The sequence below is a fragment of the Pecten maximus genome, chromosome 2, assembly GCF_902652985.1.
Source record: "Pecten maximus chromosome 2, xPecMax1.1, whole genome shotgun sequence".
In the NCBI taxonomy this organism is placed as follows: domain Eukaryota; kingdom Metazoa; phylum Mollusca; class Bivalvia; order Pectinida; family Pectinidae; genus Pecten; species Pecten maximus.
The window spans coordinates 22,628,321-22,635,371 of record NC_047016.1 but is presented as its reverse complement, the minus strand read 5'-3'; positions in this window follow the sequence as shown (position 1 = coordinate 22,635,371).

Below are 7,051 nucleotides of genomic sequence, written 5' to 3'. Positions count from 1 at the left end.
TATACGCCAGATGAAGATTTATCGCTCTATTGGTACACTCTGGCGTCATCCTCGATGGTACATATCATCTATTGTGGACATTTGTGCTGCCATGGCTGTTCGAAGAGTTCGATTGTTTGGATACACAGAATAAAACTGAGATATAATGAAGTAGTTTGTGGTTTATTGAAATGTATGTTTCGAGATGTCCCCCGAAATCCGAAGTCCGTGTCGGTGTCGGTGTCCGTACTCGGTGTCAGGCAAAATGGGAAATGTCTATTGGTCGTGGTACAGCCGTAGAGTTAGTATTGGGCGTGGTGTAGCCGTAGGGTCAGTATTGGGGGTGGTACAGCCGTAGGGTCAGTATTGGGGATGGTGCAGCCATAGGGTCAGTATTGGGGATGGTGCAGCCGTAGAGTTAGTATTGGTCGTGGTACAGCCGTAGGGTTAGTATTGGGTGTGGTACAGCCGTAGGATTAGTGTTGGGCGTGGTACAGCCGTAGGATTAGTGTTGGATGTGGTACAGCCGTAGGGTTAGTATTGGGTGTGGTACAGCCGTAGGGTTAGTATTGGGTGTGGTACAGCCGTAGGGTAAGTATTGGCGTGGTGCAGCCGTGGGGTTAGTATTGGCGGTGTGCAGTCGTAGGGTTAGTATTGGGAGCGGTGCAGTCGTAGGGTTAGTATTGGGCGTGGTACAGCCGTAGGGTTAGTATTGGGCGTGGTGCAGTCGTAGGATTAGTATTGGGGGTGGTACAGTCGTAGGGTTAGTATTGGGGGTGGTACAGCCGTAGGGTTAGTATTGGGGGTGGTGAAGTCGTAGGGTTAGTATTGGGCGTGGTGTAGCCGTAGAGTTAGTATTGGGGGTGGTACAGTCGTAGGGTTAGTATTGCGGGTGGTGCAGCCGTAGGGTTAGTATTGGGGGTGGTACAGCCGTAGGGTTAGTATTGGGGTGGTACAGTCGTAGGGTTAGTATTGGGGGTGGTACAGCCGTAGGGTTAGTATTGGGCGTGGTGCAGTCGTAGGGTTAGTATTGGGGGTGGTACAGCCGTAGGGTTAGTATTGGGGGTGGTACAGTCGTAGGGTTAGTATTGGGCGTGGTACAGCCGTAGAGTTAGTGTTGGGCGTGGTACAGCCGTAGAGTTAATATTGGGCGTGATGCAGCCGTAGGGTTAGTATTGGGGGTGGTGAAGTCGTAGGGTTAGTATTGGGGGTGGTACAGCCGTAGGGTTAGTATTGGTCGTGGTACAGTCGTAGAGTTAGTATTGGGCGTGGTACAGCCGTAGGGTTAGTATTGGGCGTGGTACAGCCGTAGGGTTAGTATTGGGCGTGGTACAGCCGTAGGGTTAGTATTGGGCGTGGTACAGCCGTAGGGTTAGTATTGGGCGTGGTGTAGTCGTAGGGTTATTATTGGGCGTGGTACAGCTGTAGGGTTAGTATTGGGCGTGGTACAGTCGTAGGGTTAGTATTGGGCGTGGTGTAGTCGTAGGGTTAGTATTGGGCGTGGTACAGTCGTAGGGTTAGTATTGGGCGTGGTACAGCCGTAGGGTCAGTATTGGGCGCGGTTTTCTATCGGAGTGTAAAGGGGACTGAAGACAATCACGTATCAGTATTATCACCCCTGCTGTTTTGAAAATTATTGTTATGTGATAGTTTAAATAATACGATGTATAATTTCAGTTGCTCAGAATCACAGTAGTGTTTTAAATAGAATGTGACCTTCAGCAGTACAGGTTTTTTTCAGAGGACATTCTTCAACAACGGTCTCACACTATTAAATACAGGTGTGTAGATTGAAAATAAACTTTTCGTTAAACGATATTTTTATGTAGATGAATGATAATGCTTATCAGGTAAATGAAATTAATTCGACTTTACGGAATAGGTGTTTTATGTTATAAATGTTCCGGGTAGTAAAGAGAGCCTGACTGAGAGCGCTGATAATTCTAATATGTAAGTTTTACGACTTTTACTAATGTTTGTGGGGTATTCCTTTTATAGCAGAGAGGACATAGACTTTTTGTACGTAGTAACGACGTCAGATTTAAATAGTTATAAAATACTAAAATTTAATGCATATTCCACTGTATTTTATACGTGTAAAGACACGAAATTTACATTAAAAGCGGATAAGTAAATATTTATATCTAAAATATAGAATATATGAATTACCCGTTTAACAAATACAGGTGTACTTTACGAAGAAGATACAGGTATATGAATTACAGAAAGACCATACATGCGCAACCAAGGCACAGTTGAATTTCCCCTTAATTATGTTTGATTCGGAAACAAATTCGGCGACAGTACCGCCTGTATCTGTGGATGAATTTCATTTCTCTTTAGAATCATCTATTCTTTATGATATTCCTGATCCGTCCATACAAAGCCAAACTTTCAGAGAGGTATTAAGCATTATAACGACATTGTGTGATATTTCCTAATATCGTATATGACGCTGTTCAGACTTGTTCTTTGTTTGTTTGTTTTTCTGTTGCTGTAATCTTAAAATCATATTATCTGGTCTCCAATCCCCTTGTCGCCGTTTCTGGTAATAAATCTTGTTTAAATGGAAAAAACATCAATATTAAAGAAAAAAGGATGCAGATTTTACAAAAAAACATCGCTTTCAATATCATATCATGTCACAATATTTGTATCCATCCCCTCCAAACATAATCTAGCAGTCGGTATGATAGTTGACCGTGTATAATTGTCAAAGTATACAGATATACCGGGGATACCTGTACCGGTGTCAAAGTATACAGATATACCGGGGATACCTGTACAGGTGTCAAAGTATACAGATATACCGGGGGTATCTGTACAGGTGTCAAAGTATACAGATATACCGGGGGTATCTGTACAGGTGTCAAAGTATACAGATATACCGGGGATACCTGTACAGGTGTCAAAGTATACAGATATACCGGGATACCTGTACAGGTGTCAAAGTATATAGATATACCGGGATACCTGTACAGGTGTCAAAGTATACAGATATACCGGGATACCTGTACAGGTGTCAAAGTATATAGATATACCGGGGATACCTGTACAGGTGTCAAAGTATACAGATATACCGGGATACCTGTACAGGTGTCAAAGTATACAGATATACCGGGGATACCTGTACAGGTGTCAAAGTATACAGATATACCGGGGATACCTGTACAGGTGTCAAAGTATACAGATATACCGGGGATACCTGTACAGGTGTCAAAGTATACAGATATACCGGGGATACCTGTACAGGTGTCAAAGTATATAGATATACCGGGGATACCTGTACAGGTGTCAAAGTATACAGATATACCGGGATACCTGTACAGGTGTCAAAGTATACAGATATACCGGGGATACCTGTACAGGTGTCAAAGTATATAGATATACCGGGATACCTGTACAGGTGTCAAATTATAATAGATATACCGGGGAATACCTGTACAGGTGTCAAAGGTATACTAGATATACCTGGGATACCTGTACAGGTGTCAAAGTATACAGATTATACCGGGATACCTGTACAGGTGTCAAAGTATATAGATATACGGGATACCTGTACAGGTGCAGTATACAGATATACCGGGGAATAACAATGTACAGGTGTCAAAGTATATAGATATACCGGGGATACCTGTACAGGTGTCAAAGTATACAGATATACCGGGATACCTGTACAGGTGTCAAAGTATACAGATATACCGGGGATGCATGTACAGAATCTTCAGAGATCTTTACATGATGGACCCCATCACACCATTCTTAACAGTAGGTCAGAGATTTTTAAATGTTGGACCCCGCCTTACCGTTCTTAACAGATCTGAAGATGATGGGGTTGGGTAATCCCCATGTCCATCCACTTGGTGAGGTAGTCAACATGTCCATCCACTTGGTGAGGTAGTCAACATGTCCATCCACTTGGTGAGGTAGTCAACATGTCCATCCACTTGGTGGGGTAATCCCCATGTCCATCCACTTGGTGAGGTAGTCAACATGTCCATCCACTTGGTGGGGTAATCCCCATGTCCATCCACTTGGTGGGGTAGTCAACATGTCCATCCACTTGGTGAGGTAGTCAATATGTCCATCCACTTGGTGGGGTAATCCCCATGTCCATCCACTTGGTGGGGTAGTCAACATGTCCATCCACTTGGTGAGGTAGTCAATATGTCCATCCACTTGGTGGGGTAGTCAACATGTCCATCCACTTGGTGAGGTAGTCAACATGTCCATCCACTTGGTGAGGTAGTCAACATGTCCATCCACTTGGTGGGGTAGTCAACATGTCCATCCACTTGGTGAGGTAGTCAACATGTCCATCCACTTGGTGGGGTAGTCAAAATGTCCATCCACTTGGTGAGGTAGTCAACATGTCCATCCACTTGGTGGGGTAGTCAACATGTCCATCCACTTGGTGGGGTAGTCAACATGTCCATCCACTTGGTGGGGTAGTCAACATGTCCATCCACTTGGTGGGGTAGTCAAAATGTCCATCCACTTGGTGAGGTAGTCAACATGTCCATCCACTTGGTGGGGTAGTCAACATGTCCATCCACTTGGTGAGGTAGTCAACATGTCCATCCACTTGGTGGGGTAGTCAACATGTCCATCCACTTGGTGAGGTAGTCAACATGTCCATCCACTTGGTGGGGTAGTCAAAATGTCCATCCACTTGGTGAGGTAGTCAACATGTCCATCCACTTGGTGGGGTAGTCAACATGTCCATCCACTTGGTGGGGTAGTCAACATGTCCATCCACTTGGTGGGGTAGTCAACATGTCCATCCACTTGGTGGGGTAGTCAAAATGTCCATCCACTTGGTGAGGTAGTCAACATGTCCATCCACTTGGTGGGGTAGTCAACATGTCCATCCACTTGGTGGGGTAGTCAACATGTCCATCCACTTGGTGGGGTAGTCAAAATGTCCATCCACTTGGTGAGGTAGTCAACATGTCCATCCACTTGGTGGGGTAGTCAACATGTCCATCCACTTGGTGAGGTAGTCAACATGTCCATCCACTTGGTGGGGTAGTCAACATGTCCATCCACTTGGTGGGGTAGTCAACATGTCCATCCACTTGGTGGGGTAATCCCCATGTCCATCCACTTGGTGGGGTAGTCAACATGTCCATCCACTTGGTGAGGTAGTCAACATGTCCATCCACTTGGTGGGGTAGTCAACATGTCCATCCACTTGGTGGGGTAGTCAACATGTCCATCCACTTGGTGAGGTAGTCAACATGTCCATCCACTTGGTGGGGTAGTCAACATGTCCATCCACTTGGTGAGGTAGTCAACATGTCCATCCACTTGGTGGGGTAGTCAACATGTCCATCCACTTGGTGGGGTAGTCAACATGTCCATCCGCTTGGTGAGGTAGTCAACATGTCCATCCACTTGGTGGGGTAGTCAACATGTCCATCCACTTGGTGAGGTAGTCAACATGTCCATCCACTTGGTGGGGTAGTCAACATGTCCATCCACTTGGTGGGGTAGTCAACATGTCCATCCACTTGGTGAGGTAGTCAACATGTCCATCCACTTGGTCCGCCGACTTGCAGGGGTCTGATTGGTCAGGGTCATATGCACAGGGGACTGAGGGACTAGGCCATATCACAGGGGATTGAGGGGCGGGCCATATCACAGGGGACTGAAGGGCAGGGCCATATTACAGGGGACTGAGGGACTAGGCCATATCACAGGGGATTGAGGGGCGGGCCATATCACAGGGGACTGAAGGGCGGGGCCATATTACATGGGACTGAAGGGTGGGGCCATATCACATGGGACTGAGGGACTAGGCCATATCACAGGGGACTGAGGGGCGGGGCCATATCACAGGAGATTGAGGAGCGGGGCCATATCACATGGGACTGAGGGACGGGGCCATATCACAGGAGATTGAGGGGCGGGGCCATATTACAGGGGACTGAGGGACTAGGCCATATCACAGGGGATTGAGGGGCGGGCCATATCACAGGGGACTGAAGGGCGGGGCCATATTACATGGGACTGAAGGGCGGGGCCATATCACATGGGACTGAGGGACTAGGCCATATCACAGGGGACTGAGGGGCGGGGCCATATCACAGGAGATTGAGGGGCGGGGCCATATCACAGGGGACTGAGGGACGGGGCCATATCACAGGAGACTGAGGGACTAGGCCATATCACAGGGGACTGAGGGGCGGGGCCATATCACAGGAGATTGAGGGGCGGGGCCATATCACATGGGACTGAGGGACGGGGCCATATTACAAGGGACTGAGGGGCGGGGCCATATCACAGGGGACTGAGGGACGGGGCCATATCACAGGAGACTGAGGGGCTAGGCCATATCACAGGGGAATGAGGGGCGGGGCCATATCACAGGGGATTGAGGGGCGGGGCCATATCACAGGGGATTGAGGGACGGGGCATATGACAGGAGACTGAGGGGCAGGGCCATATTACAGGGGACTGGGGACGGGGCATATCACATGGGACTGAAGGGCGGGGCCATATCACAGGAGATTGAGGGGCGGGGCCATATCACAGGGGATTGAGTGGCGGGCCATATCACAGGGGATTGAGGGACGGGGCCATATTACAGGGGACTGAGGGACGGGGCCATATCACAGGAGACTGAGGGGCAGGGCCATATCACAGGGGACTGAGGGGCGGGGCCATATCACAGGGGATTGTGGGGCGGGGCCATATCACAGGGGATTGAGGGACGGGGCCATATCACAGGAGACTGAGGGGCAGGGCCATATTACAGGGGACTGGGGACGGGCCATATCACATGGGACTGAAGGGCGGGGCCATATCTCAGGAGATTGAGGGGCGGGGCCATATTACAGGGGACTGGGGGACTAGGCCATATCACAGGGGATTGAGGGGCGGGGCCATATCACATGGGACTGAAGGGCGGGGCCATATCACAGGAGACTGAGGGTAAAGGTAATATCACAGGGGAATAAGGGGCAGAGAGGAAATATTTGACGTATATCAACATGACTAAGAAGGTAATATTGAGCATTACATTTAGCCGAAGTTAACTGTTCATATTTTCAGTATTATATGTAAATAA